Source organism: Balaenoptera physalus (assembly GCF_965194825.1).
Source record: "Balaenoptera physalus genome assembly, chromosome: 4".
NCBI classification, from domain to species: domain Eukaryota; kingdom Metazoa; phylum Chordata; class Mammalia; order Artiodactyla; family Balaenopteridae; genus Balaenoptera; species Balaenoptera physalus.
Genome location: NC_138891.1, coordinates 52,634,557 through 52,654,338, shown reverse-complemented (window position 1 = coordinate 52,654,338; position 19,782 = coordinate 52,634,557). Strand labels below are relative to the sequence as shown.

General features: G+C 42.3%; 2 long non-coding RNA genes across 2 annotated transcripts in view; one reads left to right on the top strand and one right to left on the bottom strand.

The window, feature by feature from the left end:
• LOC309659389 overlaps positions 1-19,782 on the top strand; it is a 538,108-nt gene that overhangs the window by 264,507 nt on the left and 253,819 nt on the right. The window lies entirely within an intron of this gene.
• On the bottom strand, positions 1,632-4,008 carry LOC309660421. The gene is made up of 3 exons (XR_014263386.1): positions 3,455-4,008; positions 2,623-3,144; positions 1,632-2,586 (listed from the first exon to the last, which is right to left on the bottom strand). It is a non-coding gene; the product is annotated as an uncharacterized lncRNA (long non-coding RNA).

The window sequence follows — 19,782 nt, the reverse complement described above, 5'->3', positions numbered from 1 at the left end:
ATATTCAGAACTAGTTGCTAAACCATTGGTAGCTTGAAATATGGGAGTATTTGCACCTCAGAAATTGCCAAGCACTATAAATCAGCCTTTCTTTCCACCGCCCCCCCAGAAAGCCCGTTTTGTAGCACTCCGTTGAAAAATATGAAAGCATGAAAAATACAGCATAGTGGTTAAGAACAGGGATTTGGAATTGGGGAGAGATGGATTAAAATCCTAACTGTACAATCTACAAGCTGTAAGTCATTTAGCTACTGTAAGCCTCATTATCCTCATTCATAAATGAGGAAAATGGATTAATACTGTAATCTACGTATGTTCATCTGCTCAGGTTGCCATTATAAACGTAGACTAGGTGGCTTAAACAACAGTTTTCTGACAGTTCTGGAGGCTAGAAGTCCAAGATCAAGTTGCTAGTATAGTCAGTTTCCAGGGAGGGCTCTTTATCTGGCTTGCAGATGGCCACGTTCTCACTGCATCTCCACATCACCTTTCCTCGGTGTGTAGGCATGGAGAGAGAGCAAGCAAGCTCTCTAATGCCTCTTCTTATAAAGACACTAATGCTACCAGATCAAAGTCCCACCCTTAAGACTTCATTTAACCTTAATTACCTCTTTAAAGGCTCTATCTCCAAATAAAGTCACATTGGGGATAGGACATATGAATTTTGAGGGGACATAAACATTCAATCCATAACACTGTCTCATAGGAAAATAGAATGAGACACGGTATGTAAATGCAACGCCTAGTTGCAACGCTTCTCAAGTGCTCAATAAATATTAGCTATTATTACCATTACTCATTAGAGGAGTAAGACTGGCTTTGTGGGGTGGTAGGAAGGGAGACTAGAAAGTGAAAGACTACAGTCAAGAGGATCATTAAGCAGACCGTTGGAAAACATCAGACAAAGACAGATCCCAATAAATGAAAAATTAACAAGATATAGAAACTGACTAGATATGGAGGTGATAAGAAGAAATGGTCAGAGTTAGCTCCAAGGAGCCTAGGTGGGAAGGAACTGATGGGAAAAAGACACCAGAAGATGAGAATCAGTTTTAGGAGTTTTAGGAGATGAAATGAAACAATTGAGAGTTTAAGATAATGGCCAAAAATATCCAAATTTCCCAATTTAAAATCATGAGAGTATGTATTTATTGACCAAATATTTCTTGAGTTGTTATGCAAGACACGGACTATAAGGGATACAAAAATGTTAGGATATGGTCCCTGTCTTTATGTGCCTATGGTCCATTATGGAAGAGGACATAAAAAGGAAATTGTCACTCAAGCTTGAAAGAGATTCAAATTAGGTGCAATAAATTTTCAAAAAAAAGGGAGATGGCTTCTTGCTGAGGATAAATTAGCATTTCATGGAGGCAGAGGGATGGAGCATGAAGGATAGATAGGAAGGTGTGGACTTAGATAAACAGTAAGATGTGGAAGAGGGTAGAGAAAAGTTTCCTCATAGAGGTGTTCCTCTAGCATAAGAAAAAGCATTGAATTGAGAAAATGTATTCAGGGGGCAGTTCAGTTCAGCCAAAGCATGGACAGCCAATTAGAGAATAGTAGGAAATCAAGTTAGAGACATCATCAAAGACCAAACCACAGAGGATCTTAAAACCTAGGTTAAAGAATTTGAACTTGATACAACATTGATGAAGGAAATTTAAAAAGACACAGATAAGTGGAAAGACATCCTCTGTTACTGGATTGGAAGAAGTAATATTGTTAAAATTGTCCATTACCCAAAGTGATCCACAGAGTCAGTGCAATCCCTATTAAAACCCCAATCTCATTCTCTACAGAAATTGAAAATAACAATCCTAAAATTCACATGGAACCATAAAAGATCCCAAATAGCCAAAGCATCTTGAGCAAGAAAACAAAGCTGGAGCCATTTCAAAATATATTTCAAAGCTACAGTAATTGAAAGATTATGGTTCTGGCAGAAAAACACACGTGAAGAGCAATAGAATAGAGAGCTCAGAAATAAACCTATAGTCAACTGATTGTCGACAAGCGTGGCAAGAACACACAATGGGGAAAGGATAGTCTCTTCAATAAACAGTGCTGGAAAAACTGGATATCCACATGCAAAAGAATGAAATTAGACCTTTATCTTACACAACGTAAACAAATCAACTTAAAATGGATTAAAGACTTAAAAGTAAGACATGAAACCATAAAACTTATAGAACAGGGAAAAAAAGTTTGACATTGGTCAGGGCAACAATTTTTTGGATATGACACCAAAAACACAAGCAACAAAAACAAAAATAGATAAATGGAATTTCATCAAGCTAAAAAGCTTCGCACAGCAAAGGAAACGATCAACATGATGAAAAGCGAACTTACAGAACAGAAGGAAATATTTATAAACCATATATCTGATAAGGGGTTAATATCCATAATATATTAGGAACTCATAAAACTCAATAGCAAAAAAAACCCCCAAATAACCCAATTTAAAAAATGACCAAACTATTAGATATAAAATAGGCTACAAGGATATATTGTACAACATGGGGAATATTGTCAATATTTTATAATAACTATACATGGAGTATAAGCTTTAAAAATTGTGAATCACTTATCACAATGTGATACTGTGAATCACAATATCACAGATATTGTATACCTGTAACTTATATAATATTGTACAGCAACTATACTTCAATTTTTTAAAAAATGGATGAAGGACCAGAATAGACATTTCTCAAAAGAAGACATACATATGACCAACAGATATATGAAAAGGTGCTCAACTTCACTAATAACCAGAGAAATGCAAATCAAAACCACAATGAGATATCACCTCAAACCTGTTAGAATGGTTATTATCAGAAAGAAAAAATATAACAGGAGTTGGCGAGCATATGGGGAAAAAAAAAAACACTTGCACTGTTGGTGGGAATGTAAATTGATACATCCATTATAGAAAACGGTATGGAGGGTCCTCAAAAAATTAAAAATAGAACTACCACATGATCCAGCAAGCCCACTACTGGGTATATACCCAAATAAATGAAATCAGTATCTTGAAAAAATATCTGCACCTTCATGTTCATTACAACATTATTCACAATAGCCAAAATGTGGAAACAACCTAAGTGTCCATGAACAGATGAGTGGATAAAAAAATGTGGCCTGGGCTTCCCTGGTGGCGCAGTGGTTGGGAGTCTGCCTGCCAATGCAGGGGACACGGGTTCGAGCCCTGGTCTGGGAGGATCCCACATGCCGCGGAGCAACTGGGCCCGTGAGCCACAACTACTGAGCCTGCACATCTGGAGCCTGTGCTCCGCAACAAGAGAGGCCACGATAGTGAGAGGCCCGTGCACCGCGATGAAGAGTGGCCCCCGCTTGCTGCAACTAAAGAAAGCCCTCGCACAGAAACGAAGACCCAACACAGCCAAAAATAAATAAAATAAATAAATTAATTTTTAAAAAAAAATGTGGCCTACATTCCATACAATGGAATATTATTCAGCCAGATAAAAGAAGGAAATCCTGCCACTTGCAGCAACATTGATGAACCTGGGGGACACGACGTTAAGTGAAATAAGCCAGACACAGAAAGACAAATACAGTATGATCTTGCTTATATGTGGAATATAAAATACTCATCAAACTCACAGAAGCAGAGAGTGTAAATGGTGGTTACTAGGGGCTGAGGGGAGAGGGGGATGGGGAAAGGTTGGTCAGAGGGTACAAAGTTTCAGTTATGCATGATGAATTTCTTCTGGAGATCTCATGTACAACAATGTAACTATAGTTAATAATTCTGTATTGAATGCTTGAAATTTACTAAGAGGGTAGATCTTAAATGCTCTCACCAGAAAAAGAAACTAGTAACTATTCAAGTTGATGGGTATGTTAATTAAATTGATTGCGGTGATTCTTTCACAATGTATATGTATATCACATCATCAAGTTGTACACCTTAAATATACACATTTTTAAATTGGCAATTATACCTCAATAAAGCTGGAAAAAATTTTTAAGTAAAAACTGCCCCCCCCAAAAGAACTTGATTTATTGATAGTAGGAAGTGGTGAATCACTACCACACCGTTCAAACATAAGCATCTTTCACCCCATCCACAATTGATTTACTCAGACCCTTTCATTCTCCAAGTCTAAATAAACTTTTATCAGCTGTGCTGACTTTTAAGGTGCCTAAATCCTGGCATTAACCCTTCTGCAATTCCTTCAGCAACCAGGTTGTCCAAGATCCCAGAACTCTTCCTGATCTCTGGAAAACTAAACCATCTCCCGCCTTTAACTACCTTTGCTTTCAATCTCAGAATTTCCTCAGAAGGATTAAGCAGAAAAATTGCTCTTCTCAATTCTGCTCGTACTCCCATATGCAGTGTGGTCTATGACAGTACTCCATATACCGTCCGTAACAGTTACTGAGCGAAAGAAAGAGAAGCTAAAACATGGAGGTGACTTACCAAGAACCTTTAGAAGGTATTCTGGAAGAGGAATCAGAGGGAGAGTGTGGAAGCCGAAGTCTGTGAGGTTCCAGAGCACAGACACGTACACACCTCCCGTCTCCTTCACCAGCATTTGCACCTCTGCCTCTTGCTCCCCTCTGAGGCTGCGAACCTCTGCAGAGCACGCCCCGTTCCTTATTCAGGCCCGTGCCCGCTGTGGGCGGAGGTCACGGGAAGGACGCGACTGCTGGCTGACCTGGAGCCGAACCTGAGCGCTCCGAGGCTCCGCAGCCCCTCCCTGTCCTTGGATTGTACGTTCCGCCCACGGTTCCCACAGCTGGAGCCGGTTTCAGAGGCACAGGCTTGAGAGAGCGCTGTGGTGTTGAGACCATCTTGACGGTGTAAGTGACTGCACCCAGTTAAGGCCTCTACAGAAACCTTTAAAATTTGGCAGGCGGGTGGGGTGGTCTACCCGCAGCCGCGGGAGACTAGTCTCCTACGTAAGTTTCCTTGCTCGTTAAACCCGCCACCTACCAACTGGAGTGGTCTCCTCTTTCTTTAGTGTCTCCCTGCCCTCCGTGTACGGGCCCAGTTTCAGATTTCACCGGGGAAATTTCAAGGTCGTGAACTGACAATTGGTGAGGCAGCCAGGGGACCGAAGAAATGGGCCTTGGGAAGGAGACATCCTGGGGGCGGGGAAGCCGACTTGGCCAGTGACTTCTATGTGGGGAAGGGTGGCCCGCATGTTAGATGCTTGTGGGCCATCGAGTGAGTCAGGGGAGAGACCCCGAAACGCTGGCTGCTGTAATGCGTTTGTTTGAGGAACTGCGCAGGGCGAACCGCCGCAAAGAAGGGAAATAAACGGCTTCCCCAGTGGGCAAGCCTCTAACTGTGGGCAGACGGGCTGCACCCCGACGCCCAACTGGAGGGGGAAGCTCAGGTTAGACAATTGGAAGAAGAGCTGAGGATAGAGAAGGACGTGCAGTGTCCACGGCTCTGCTAGCTTCAGGGCTGGCAGGCGAGGTGGAAGAGCCGGGTAGTACTTTTGAGGCCTTAGCGTGCGGGTCCTGTGAAGTGAGGAGGGCGCAAGCTGCCAGGAATTAAGGTCTGAGTGTTTGTAGCAAAGCAGATTGGGACGGTAAGAGGTAGAATCCCTGGAAAAGTGAGGAGAGCCAAAGCAGGATGTTGCGGTGATTGACAGTGAAACGCACAAAACGCCTCGAGCGGTATAACCCCTAAAACAAAGGAAACCGAAAGCACAGCAACAGCAACGCCAGCCAGCATCCCCCAGTTCAGGAAACGGTCATGATGAGAGAATGTCCTCCCACTGAGCTTATTGATCTAGCTACCAAGTTCCAGCAAAAGGCCAGGGAAAGTATCCAGGCATGGTTCGTGGGGCTGTGCTATACGGGGGACAGTGGCATTTCTCTAATGTCACTGGGCAGCAGGCAGAAAAAATGAGCAACATCACCGCACACCCTGCCTTCCGGCAGCGCCTGCTGGGTGTTAAGGTTGGGGGAGGAGGGTACTCCAGGAACTCACCCCCTCATAGATTGGATTATTCTACCCTACAGGGAGGCTTGGCCCAGTGATTGGGGGCCGGTGGGGGGGAACCTCCCTGGGCCTGTGCAACCCTGGAAATCTATAGAGGAGGTACAACAAATTCTTAGGGATTTGGGAATGAGACAGGCCATCTACACCCCTGTCTTTGAAGGTCCTGAATTGGCCACATTCACTGCAGGAATTTAAGTCAAGATACTCCAATCCCACCCCAGTACCTGCTTTGGGATGTTGATATCCATGCCGAGCGCAGTCGTGGGAGAAGACATTTATGGTGTTGGGCAATTCATCGCTGGTCTGGCGGGGGGGAAACTGACAAATCCCCGGAACAGGTCCGGGCTGTGGGCAAGACCCAAGCTGGAGGGAACTCAAAAAGCCAAAAGGCTATCCCAATCACCTGGAAAGGGTTGGGTAAAAGTAACCCGGAAGCAAAAGTGGTTTGACCTCACTGCTGCAGGAGCCCCACCTGAAAAGATAGAGAGAGGCAACCCGACGTTGTTTGGTCAGCCTATGGAAAGCTTTAAAACCTGAACAACTAACAATTCAGATCTGCCTCACCTGCCCCTGCTATCCCTGATGCCCTGCCTGCTCCCGCAGAGGCTTCGGGGATTTGCGCTCTGGATACATGATACAAGCCAAGATTGCCTCCAGGTGAGGGCCCTTGGGGGCCTCATGTTGAGCTCACATTCACCGTTCCCCAGCAATAAACAAAAGGTGATGGCTCTGGTTGACATTGGAACCAAATGTACTCTAATATCATGGTAACCCTCAGAAGCAGCCATTGATGGTTACGGGGGGCAAATGGCTATGGTCAGAAAGGTCCCTTTGGCACTGCAAATCAGGTGTTCTCTTGCACTAGAATACGAGGTTTTTTCCTCTTCAGTACCAGAGAACGTATTGGGCATTGTTATCCTACAAGGTCGAATTTTGCAAACCTCTATCAGTGAATTCCACATCCAGGTTAAAGTAATCAAACCAGTGTTGAGGGGAAATGCCAGCTGAGAACCAGTTAGTCTACTGCCCCCTTGAAGAGTAATAACTGTCAAACAATATAAATTGCCGAGGACACAGCATAAGGAAATAGGAGAAACTATCCAAGAACTGCACTGAGTGGGTGTTGTGCGCCCTGCTTTCACTGAAATGTCTCTAATGAGAAAAACTGTCCTCCAAAATAGAAGGGCCTTGAACATTCTTACTTCGCTGCAAGGAGGCACCTGTGCCATTGTCCAAGCAGAATGTTTCGTGTTTATACCTGGTGAGTCTGCCCAGGGATCATCTTTATTAAATATGAGGACACAGGTGAAGGGCCCAGAGTGATCCGACCCCCAGCCTAGGGGACTTAGTAAATCAGCGGTTCCCATCATGGGGCTCTAGGTGGGAAGAACTGTTACTGGGGAATTATTATCTTAATCTGTGTTTTCTCTTGCATGTGCCTGTATCGTCACTGTGGTATCTGCCTCCAGTGCAGCCAGACCGCCGCCAAATGCGCCACCTCCATGCTAGTGAAACCCCTTGCTGATCGCTCAGGGCGCCTTGCAGAAGAGGGCAGCATGTGAGATTGTAAGAGCCGGGCACAAGGGGAGGAGTGTTGAAAGAGGGCATCGAGAGGACACGACCACCAGTTGACCTGTAAGCTGAATCCAGGCAATCAAAGGCTCCTCACCCCCTCCCCTGTCCTTGGGATGTATGTTCTGTCCCCCTTTTTCACAACCAGAGCCATTTTCAGGGATGCAGCCTTGAGAGAGCAATGTAGTGTTGAAACCACCTGGACAGTGTACGTGACTGAACCCAGGTAAAGCCACTGTATAAACTTTTAAGATTCTGGCGAGTGGGTGTGGAGATCTGCTCGTCCAGGGGCAGCCCAAACCTGCTTATTAAACCTGCCACCTACCAGTCTGCAGTGGGAGGCTGCTTCCTTCTTCAGTCTTTCCTTGCCCTCCTTGTACTGGGGCCAGTTTCAGATTTCACCTGGCGAAGTTTCCAGGGTCGCAAAGCAACACCCCAGCACCTGGCCTTGGGCCTGACACAAATAGGCAGCGAATGGTAGCTGAAGGCAGGGATGGAGGGAAGGAGAAAAGGGAGGGAGAAGAGGGGCAGCAGGATGGCAGGGCACAGAACTTTGGCACTAAGACCTGCCAGGCTCCGTTACTTGGGTGCAAGTTTGCCTCCACTCTAGATTTTGAGCTTGAGAACAAAGATCATAATCTAGAATCCTCTATATACTCTTCCAGCCAAAAGGCCTAATATGGAATCAAACACAATAAAGCTTCACTAAATTGAATTTCCTCCGTGCAGTGAATCTGCTCTTTTCTTTCACTTTAGGGAGGCTGATGGGTAGGCTAGCCATAATTTTTAAAATCCACAGATTTTTGTAGATAGGTAGCTGCTAAATTCAAAATTATAATGGGTTCAGTAGCAGGAGGAGCAGCATTACTATTACTACTATTACTGTTACTACTGCTGCTATTCCTATCTCTTGTGCCCAGGAGTATTTAAAGATTCCCATGGGTAGGGCTTCCCTGGTGGCGCAGTGGTTGGGAGTCTGCCTGCCAATGCAGGGGACACGGGTTCGAGCCCTGGTCTGGGAGGATCCCACATGCCGCGGAGCAACTGGGCCCGTGAGCCACAATTACTGAGCCTGCGCGTCTGGAGCCTGTGCTCCGCAACAAGAGAGGCCGCGATAGTGAGAGGCCCACACACCACGATGAAGAGTGGCCCCTGCTTGCCACAACTAGAGAAAGCCCTCGCACAGAAACGAAGACCCAACACAGCCATAAATAAATAAATAAATAAATAATAAAAATAAAGGAATTCCTTTAAAAAAAAAAAAAGATTCCCATGGGTAAAGGAGACTGGAGTCTTTTAAAGACTCAAAACTAAAGCACCAGCCTTCACCTTCTCTCTAGCACACCAGCAAGAATTGATTACCTACCTGGGGGGAATTAACAGAAGCATTATACCATCTAGCATAGGAAAACCAGGGCCTCAGGATTCAGAGGGCTTCAAAGCTAAGCCTGCTAAGCTGCATCAGTTTAAGGAAGATTTAAATGCTCTACCCAGCTTTATCTATGTCAGAAATGAATCACATTGCCATGAGAAGGAAGCCCAGCAATGACAGCAAGCCCTGGCTTGAGGTCTGTTGGCATAGTCTCTCCTAGATACTTGAAATGTGAAGATGGCAACTGGGTCTCTGCAGTCAGTGCACCTTTGAGTTATTAGGAACAGGGATTAGAAAGAAGCCTTGCATTTAAAAACAGGTGGGTTTCTCTTAATTTCTAGGAAAGTTAGGAGTGCCCAGATGCTGCTGCTGATAGAATTGACTTCTATTCGCGTACTGCAGGTTGATGCTGCGTCATTTGTGCTTTATAAAAATCCAGAATCCTTAAGTGCTCTGATCAGTAACAGCCTTAGTAAACTGGAGCTGAAGGAGCTCCTCTGTCCACATATCTCGCCATCTTCCACTTCCCTTCTTCTGCTCTGCACCGAGCACTCTCTGATTAAAAGGCAGTCACCTATAAAAAGCATGCAGAAGCCCAACACAGGTAATGTGTTCTTTCCCTTTGCACAATGAATGAAATCTCAAGCTTTTAACCAATCTAGCAGCAACCAGTTTTAAAGATCTTCAGCAAGCTTCCTTGGTGGTCATCAGTGCAAACGAATTCACTGATTAGTTCAACAGACTTTTCTTGAGCATCTATGTTATGTCAGGGATTGAGCTTTCAGAGGTGCCGGACAGAGTCCATTACTAAGAGTTTACGGCAAAACGCCACAGGCCCAAAACTCACATGCACTAAGGCCAATGTAGTCCAGACAAATGTGGGCTGTGGGGCTTCCCTGGTGGTGCAGTGGTTGAGAATCTGCCTGCCAATGCAGGGGACACGGGTTCGAGCCCTGGTCTGGGAAGATCCCACATGCCGCGGAGCAGCTGGGCCCGTGAGCCACAACTACTGAGCCTGTGCGTCTGGAGCCTGTGCTCCGCAACAAGAGAGGCCGCAATAGTGAGAGGCCCGCGCACCGCGATGAAGAGTGGCCCCCGCTTGCCGCAGCTAGAGAAAGCCCTTGCACAGAAACGAAGACCCAACACAGCCAAAAATAAATATAAAAAAATAAATTAATTAAAATAAGATTTAAAAAAAACAAAAATGTGGGCTGTGGTATCTTCCCAAGGATACACTGGCAAGATTGAAAGATGTTCTTCATAGTACCTGTAATGGACTTTGAAATAAGTTTTTATAAATCTTGTGACTATCTTGTGAAAACCCTATTTATATTGCACTGTATTTTTGTCTTAACAGAATTAATTGATCGTAGATAAATAGATATACACATATTTTTAATACTCTACAGTTTTTAGCCCTGTTTTAGCATTTCTCCATTTGTAAACATACTGGCTACCTCAAAATGTGGAAGTAACTCAGGCATCTCAGAGTATAAAATAATAAAGATAGCATGAAACCAAAATGACATCATTGTTTTCTAGCCCTTAAATCATCTCAAAGTAACTACTCTTTCCTTTTAAATCTTCACTAAAGGTTTCTTATTGACTCTCTTTATAATGGCATTTCACTGTGGTTTGAAATTGTATTCTGCTGCACTTTAATCTAAATCCCTCCTGCATCAATTTCACTCCATTCTTTCTTGACCTATTGGTGTAAATAGAAACAAAGAGTCATTTACCATCTTTTATACTGGCCCTGCCTTACCTTTTTGCAGTGTATGTGGACAGAGTACTTTGCTTATCATAGATGCTGAACAAATGTTGTTCAAATTTAACCAATCAAGTCAAGTGGATTTATACACACACACGCGCACACACACACACATACATATATATATAGGCTACTGAGCAAACTACTTCTTCCAAAACATTTAACGCATATTATTTTACAACATTCCTGTAAAACTTGTTTTTATTATCCCTGATTACGCAGCTGAGGAAACTGAGTCTCAGAGAGGCTAAGTAACTTGCCCTAGGTCACACAGCTAATGAATTTTAGAGTTGGAACTTATGCCCAAGTCTATCTGACCTCAAAGCCCTGTTTTTGGCTCCAGACTAGTAGGTAGCATCTCATCTTTGGTCCCGGGCTAGATTTGGCTGCTTTTAATTGCCAGTAGACTCTACATGCACTTTCTAATGAAAACAATTCTCAACTATGAACAACTCTACAGAGAATTTGAAAAAATGAAGAGGAAATTTGAAGAGGTCAGAGCTTTGAAATTTTTTCCCATCATATTTCTTGAAAGTAATTGCTCAGAAAGATAAGGTGGTACTTACTTCCAGTAAAACTGGGACAGTCCCAGAAATGCTGACTCACTTGTAATGGAACATCACTCCTGGAACCATGTCCCATGTAAAGTGGCCTGTCAGAGCTCTAGTAGACACAAGAGGGCCTCTGTGATCATAGCACCTCTTCCCCTTCACTCCAGCCGGAGAGTTCATGGGACACCTGTCTGCTTGATGCTCATGCGATAGGTTTGTGTTAGAGAACCCAGCACTTCTCAGGTTGTATCCTAAACTATGTAGCTACCAGGGCATTTGTTTTCTTCAAAAAGAAGAAAGTTAGCTCATTTTTAATAATTTATTTTGTCTCCTTTACTATTTTTAGCATTTCATTTTTGGGGTTATTTTACCCTACTTCATTTATGTGCAAGTTTCTGTTTTGTTTTACCATGCCACTTGTGGGATCTTAGTTCCCCCACCAGGGGTCGAACCCAGGCCCTCAGCAGTGAAAGCACGGAGTCTTAACCACTGGACCACCAGGGAATTCCCATTTGTGTAAGTCATTTTTATAGAGTTCTGTCCTATATCAGACAGAGCAGGAAGCAGAGCTCTGGACACTTTCTCTCTCCAAAACCCCCTGCCCCAAAATTTCTAGTACCCCTCTCTGGCCAAGCTTTTTAAAGATTCTTTTCTACTCTATCACTTCTCGTTCTTTCTTCAGTACACAGCCTTCAATCCACTATTCCCCTTACTACAGGAAAATGATCTCACACTTGCACCTCCAAAGAGTCACGTAGCATGGATATTTCCATTCCTTATTTGTTAGATTTCTGCAGTATGGGATTCTGTTCACCATTCCCTCCTTGAAACTTTTATATCCCTTGACTTCCTTGGTATAATTTTCTTCTCTTCTCATTTTCCTCCTGTTTGGCCAATCCTCCTCAGTTTTATTCATATAAAATCTTTCATATCATTCATCCTTCTTTCTCCTGCATCTTAAATATTAATCATTCCTGGGATTCTGTTTCTGCACTTTTAACCACACTCTTCCTAGGTAACCTCATCCCCAAGACTTCAAATAGGTCCATTATACTGTGTCTACCAAATACTCTAATCATAATGAAAGCAAGGATCCCACTAATCTTGGCCTGAAGTACAGAAAATAATTAATTGATGTTTGTTGAATGCATTAAATACCCATCTCCAGCCCAGGTCTCCCTCCTGAGCCCCAGACGATAAATATGTATATAGGTATATGTGGGCATACATATTATATACGTACCTATTGGACTACTCCACCTGAATGTCTTACAAGCATCTCACATTTATCTTCTTCAAAAATAGCTATTCTCTACTGGCCCCCAACCTCTTCCTTACCTTTGATTCTCTATTTTAGTAAATGGCACCATGCAAATCAGACACACTGGAGGTTGTCTTTATGACCACCTCTTCACCTACATGCCCTCCCCCCATATCTAATTATTCATTAAATCCATTTATTTTTCTCTTATAAATCGTTCAAGTCTATCTTCTCTATTCCACTTACTCACATGGCCGCAACCTTAGTTGAGGCCTTCATCCTTCTACAACTACCATGGCCTCCCTCTCTCGCTCTCTCTCCAGTCCCAGATCACCCCAATGCAGCCTCTACACTGCTGTCAGAATGTTCTTTTTCTGAAACAAACCCAATCACGTACAGTTATACATCCAGTATCAAAAGTCCATGAATTTCCCTTTTCTCTGTCCTTAAAAGCACTGCAACAGGCACCTTTCATGAAAGATTCACTCAAGGCAAATGCAACCATACCCCGTAACAGGATTCAGCCAACCTTCTCTAATAGGAATCAGAGCCCTAGGTCAAGAGCACCCTAGATTCCTATGCTTCGTTCATACAAGGGCAGTGGTGCCTGTGCCACATTCCTAGCCAATATATTTATCTTGAATAGTACTTATTTCACTCCTTTAAAATTATTGCTAGCATCCCTCAGGCTACCTAATAAACCCTCTAGTGCTAATTGAAATGGCAGAGAGTTAAACATTTACAGTAGCTACCTGAGTAGAGTCTTTCAGATGCTAACTAACCTCCCCTGGAGTGTGTATTTCTGATTAAGGTACTTCACACATCAGCAATCTGCCGGTAGAGGTACGTTAAACTAACTAAACACACATATATGTATTACACTTTCTATGTTGAATAATTTTAAACTAAATTACAAACTATATAACATCCTGTTTTGCAGGGCCTTACAGGCGTGCCTAATTTGCCTACTGGGTAATTAAGCAGAGCTAGTACATACCCAACCCTTGGCATTCTTGTCTCAATGCTCAAGACAAGAAAAGATAGGCAACAGATGTTTTGTTAATGAATAGACCAGTGACTTTACTAATCCATTAGGTATAAGGGCAAAAGTTCTGGATGGGAACTCAGAATTCATTTCATCTCTCCGGGCTTCAATCTTGCATTTCTCCGACAGAAGCTAATATTAAGCTGAACCATATGAAAATGCCGTCTTCAAAGTGGAAAAACACACAGATTTTGGCAATTTTTATACGGTTCAGTCTCCCATGATGCTTCTAAGCCACCTTCAGGTAAACAGAGAGAAACTATTTTAAAGCACTTATAAGAATCAAATTCTATTCAAATGCTTAGTGATGAGGTCCCAGGAGGAGAAGCAGATCCTTACCTCTCAGTGTTGCTAGTGCCTCCAAACTCCTTAATATTCTTAATCATTCAGTAAGAGGCTGTGGTTGCCACGAAGTTGTCACAGATCAATTAAATCCTGGGCATTTCTGAGGTGACATTCAGATTAGTGGGAGGATAAAAGGAAATCAATTCTTCCTTTTCAGCCTGCACGTGCCCACTGATTTCCTGGTGTGAATCGTGAACTCTCATTTCAAACACAAAGGCAAAGATGGCCTCTCCTTTCAGGGCCACTAGTTGATTGCTGAGGTGATGCTGGAAGAGTAGAAACCCCAGGGGTCTTGCCTTGCCATTAAGGGCACTGACACAAAAAGACCTCTTTATACCAGGACTTAGAAAGAGGAGAGGACAGAATTCCTATTTCACCAATCCTTGAAGTAAAATTACCTTGAGAATTTGGGCTTCAAACAGGGATAAGAGCACCAGCCTTCATTTTCTGGCCTACACGTGAAGAGAAGTAATGCTTTTTGAGGAAGAGTGTCACTGCAGAGTGGTGAGGGGGAAGAAAGATGAGTCAAGGTGAGGCAAAGTGAATTCCACCATTTAATTAGCAATCACCCCTGACCTGCCAGACACTGCTAGTGTAATTCCTGAATGGCTGAGTCAAAGCAAAAGAGCAGGTAATTAGATAGCACGCACTAGATCACTAGAAGCATCACATTTTCAGGGTTTGCACTGAGAGCAAACTGGATATATGTGCTATGCTTTTAATATGTTTTGCTTTCCAGTTAGCAATCAGACCTGATTTGTCAGTCATCCCACCTATAATGCATAAAGCACTGGAACATGGAAAAAAAGCAAGTTCAGAAAATCAATCATGCTTATATTTATATTCACTCAAGGCTGAGGCGTTGCAAAAACTGCCAAAATATTATCTTTCTCTTTACAAAGGAGCAGAAAGGAAGGGTGAGGTTGCAATTCAGTATAATGAATAAAACTCTGGCTGTTTGGGGAAAAGTACAATAGCTGAATATTTATGAGATTGATGATGGGAAATGCATTTCATATAGTCAGCAATTGTGGAAATATTCTACCAGTTTTAAAGAGCATAGGAACAAGTACATGTTCAAGAAATATAGAGTCATCTTTTACATATAAGGAGTTAACAGAAAATGTTTTAAAATATAGTCTTTTTATTGGATGGTAATTGGCAGAATGGGAATTTCTCATCTATCTCAAATAACCGCTTGAGTGTAACACACTCACACAAGAGTGAAACTGAGTCCCCCCCAAAACCAAGGCCCTCTAAAACTGAGTTCCCCTGCTGAGTTTATGGTAGCCTCTTTATCCAAAACTTTATTCCCTTTCAGTCCCACTCCTGTACCCCTCAGGATTGAAGAGTATCAAAGAAAAGGGGGGATCGATACCGAGCAGGATGCTACAGGGACCTCCCAGCTATAAAAACCCCTCTACGTCCCCCATTTTCTTTTTGTAGAAAAAGGCTTTAGTCTCCTAGGCCTGCCCCGATTTCCAAAGAGTGGACTGAAGAGGTTACTAAAGGTTAGGGAAGTGAGGGAACACAGAAACAAAGGTAAAGCAGTCAAGCAAGAAAAGTAATGATAGCTTAAATAAGAGTTCAGGTATAAAACAGAGTCCTAGTTCATCCTCAAGGGATATACACAACAATCTGATGCATAACTTTGAGTTATTCTGCAGAAACTGAGACCCACCCCCCACCCATACCCAGGTGACTACTTGCTGACCACAAGCAGGTAGACCCCAGACTGGCTGGAACCAGAATGTTGATGATCAAGATTTCTAAAACATCACTCTGTTACATCACCACCAACCAATCAGAAGAAAGTCCACGAGCTGCAACCCTCACCCCAAATCTTGCCTTTTAAAAACCCTTTCCAGAAAGCCATCAGGAAGTTCAGGTCTTTTGAGCACCAGCTGCCCAATCTCCTTGCTTGGCACCCTGCAATAAATGCTATACTTTCCTTCACCACAGCCCAGTGTCAGTAGATTGGCTTTGCTGCACAGTGGGCGAGGGGACCCAAGTTTGGTTCAGTAACAGAGGTAGTATATAACTTCCTTCTAGCCTTTTAAAGAGAGTAGTCTAAACTCATTCAGTTTCCTTACTTCCTCAGCTCATATTCAGTTCTCAACCAAAGAATCTGACTTCCATTACCACCATTCCATCAAAACTACCCTTACCAAGGCCTCCAGTGACCTCTTAATTTCCAGTTCAGTGAATACTTCCTGGTAGTCATCTTAACAGACGGCCCTGTGGCTGTTGCCACTGATGACTTCTCACCTCTTCTTCAAAAGCTCTCATCCTTGGTTTCTGTGGTGCCTAGCTCTTGATTCTCCTTCTGCCTCTCTGATCATCCTGTTTCTATCTCTTTTGTGAGCTTCTCTTTATCTGCATGTGTCTTAAATATTGGTGCTCCCCACTTCAGCCTGCACATTTTCCCTGAGTGTTACTTGCTTCTAGCCTCTGGTTTTAATTGCCACTGGCAGGCTGAAGATACCTAAATCTTTACCTCTTGTTCTGATCCTATACCTGAGCCTCAGGCACAACATCTCATTTCCAGATGGACCTCTTCACCTAAATATTCACCAACATGTTATACTCAATGTGTCCAAAATGGAACTGCTTATCCTTCCAGTTTCCAACCCTGCTCTTCCTCTTGCCTTCCATGTTGCTATTCGTTGTTTGTGGGAGAGGCAGCCCCAACCATGGGCCCCAATGACTTCCACTTCCTGTTCAGGCCCTAGTGTCATCCCCTTGCCTTGAGAGTGGGCTAGTGACTTGCTTCTAACAAATGGAATATGGCGAAAAGTACTTCCAAGATTAGGTGGCAAAAAAAGATAGTGACTTCCTTCTTGCTTCCTCTCTCTTCCTCTCTCCCTTATTCACTCAGAGGGAAGCCAGCCACCATGTTATGTGCTGGCCTACAGAGAAGCTCACATGATAAAGAACTGATGTCACCAACCAAGGAGTACCAGAGTCCTGCCAACAGCCATGTGACTGAGCTTGTTAGCAGATTCTCCCCAAGTTGAGCCTTGAGATGGCTCAGCTCCAAACACCTTGATTGTAACTTTGCAGAGCTGGATCCAGCTAATATACCATATACCATATGAATTCACTGTTTACTAGATTAAACAGTACATTATTTAGGAAAAAAATATATACATGTGGTAAAACCATAAAAAAAGAAGAGGGAAATTATTAACACACTATTGAGAGAAGCGGTTACATTTGGTAGAAGAATATGGAGGATAAAATTGAGGAAGGGATCATAGGAACTTCTGAGGTGTTGGTACTATTTAAGCTTAATGGTAAGAAGTGAATATTTGTTTTATTATCCTTTAATCTGTGCTTCATATGTGTGTCTGTGTATATATATAATGTACTCTTTGAATACATGATACATTTCACAGGTGCTCAATTTGGTTGTTTTCTCATGTTTTCTCATAATTAGATTGATCTTAAGCCTTTTGGGCAAGAATACTACATGAAGTAATGTTTTGTCCTTCTCCGCGCATAACAGAGGGTCATGCCTTATTACTGGTGATATTAACCTTGATCAAGGTGGTGTCTGTGAAGTTTTTCCTCTCTGAAGTTACTATTATTCCCTTTGTAATTAATGGAGATGGTTTGAGACTGTGCTAAAACCCTGCTTCTCCTCAAACTTTTGCCCAATGATTTTAGCATCTATCTTACTTAGTGGCTCTTTCTATTGGGTTTGCCCAGTAATGATTTTATATTTCCTTCATTCCTTCAACATTTTTTAATTGAAATTTTTCTATAGGGAAGAGTTGTCCCTTCTCCTTACATAAAGAGTTTTTCTTTCATAAATAAATGAAATTTATTTATTTCATTATGTATTTATATCCGTATTGACTCAAGGATACTTATTTTACTCTACTGGTCATAATCCAGTGTTATTGTTATATATTTTTATTGTTTGAATCATTCCATTCTTGGCCATTGGGAGTTCCACCTTAGCTCCTGTGTCCTTGTGACACAATGTCATCCTTTTTTTGAATACTTCTTTTTTCTGACATCACAAGATGTTCCAGTCTCATCTTTTATTTTTTTCCTCCCCAACTTTTCCAAAGAGTTCTGGTTTCTTTCATAGGACAAGCGAATTTATAAACCGAGATTTTGCCACTAGGAGTACTCATGGCTACTAGAGTATCATTACTCCTGGGCTCTCTCAGTGGACAAAGATGGGAAATATACATATGAATACTAACCCACACATACACACATCTACATTTATTTCTACATATATCTATCTGTGTCTATACATATATAAAATCTGTAAATTCATATTCATGAATCATACCTATGATTCCAATCCAACACCATGAGGCTCATTCCACCTTTTCCCCTTGATTTATCTCTAACTTCTTTCTCCAACAGTGAGAGACCCAGCTCTCATTTTCTACAATATATTCACCTGTTTGTTCAATACTAGTATACACATAAAGTAGTTACACAATTGCTCATCTATACCCCTATGAGAAACAGATTTCCTAACTAGATAACAGTATTTGCATACAGTTCTTTTTATCTTTAGCCTCACAGCATCCAGCCAAAATATTATTTTCCAAAGCTATTTAGGTTAGTGCTTTTCTGTCCGTTCAACCTCAGTGCAGTCATGCCATCCATTTGTAATACAGTTAAGTTCATTTGTTACTGATTACATTCCATTTTGGATTTCCTCCCAGTTCCTGGTTGATTTTAATTATTAAATGGGGAGAAGGTATGTATGTGAAACATCACTATGGTTCTAAAAGTCAAACCTATAAAAAAAATACTCAGAAAAATATCTCTACATTTTCATCCCTACTAACCTGTCCCCATTCATTCCTTCTTCCTGCACCTTTCCTACCAACCTCTGTAGATAACCAGTCTCTTTAGTTTCTCGTTTATCTTTCCTGTATCTGTTTTGTATACATGTGCAGATACATGTGTATTTTTTTTATTTCCGTTCATTCTCACATAAAGGGTATCATGCTATATATATTCTTTTGTACTTTTCCTTTTCACTTACTAGTAAATATGTCCTGTAAATCACTGCATGTCAGTTCACAGAGATCTTTCTCATTCTTTTTTTACAGTAACAGAGTACTCCATTGTCTAGGTATACTATAATTTATCCAATCACTCCCCAATATGTTGGAATTTACTTCTTGTCAATATTTTCTAATTACAAACAATGCTGTCTTAAATAACCTTGGCATATGTATTTTGTACATATTGGAGGTACATCTTCAGGGTAGAGCCCTAGAAGTGGGATTTTCTGGGTCAAAGACCAAGCGCGTATGTAGTTCTGTTAAGTATTACCAACTTTCCCTCTAGAAGAGCTGTACTGGTGCACATTCTCACCACGTACTTACTAGTGAGTGTCTGTGTCCTCACAGCCTCACCAACAAAACATGTTGACATAGTTTTTTATTTTTGCCAGTTTGATAGTGAGAAATTATTCTTCAGTATTGTTGGTTTTTTTTTTTTTTTGTCACGTGTTTCTGCCTGTTGTTGGACAGAGGCAGGTAGACAGAATGAGTATTTTTTTTTAAATTTTATTTATTTATTTATTTATTTATTTTTGGCTGTGTTGGGTCTTCGTTTCTGTGCGAGGGCTTTCTCTAGTTGCGGCGAGCGGGGGCCACTCTTCATCACGGTGCGCGGGCCTCTCACTATCGCGGCCTCTCTTGTTGCAGAGCACAGGCTCCAGACGCGCAGGCTCAGTAATTGTGGCTCACGGGCCTAGTTGCTCTGCGGCATGTGGGATCTTCCCAGACCAGGGCTCGAACCCGTGTCCCCTGCATTGGCAGGCAGATTCTCAACCACTGCACCACCAGGGAAGCCCCTTCAGTATTGTTTTAATGTACATTTCTCTAATTATAAGT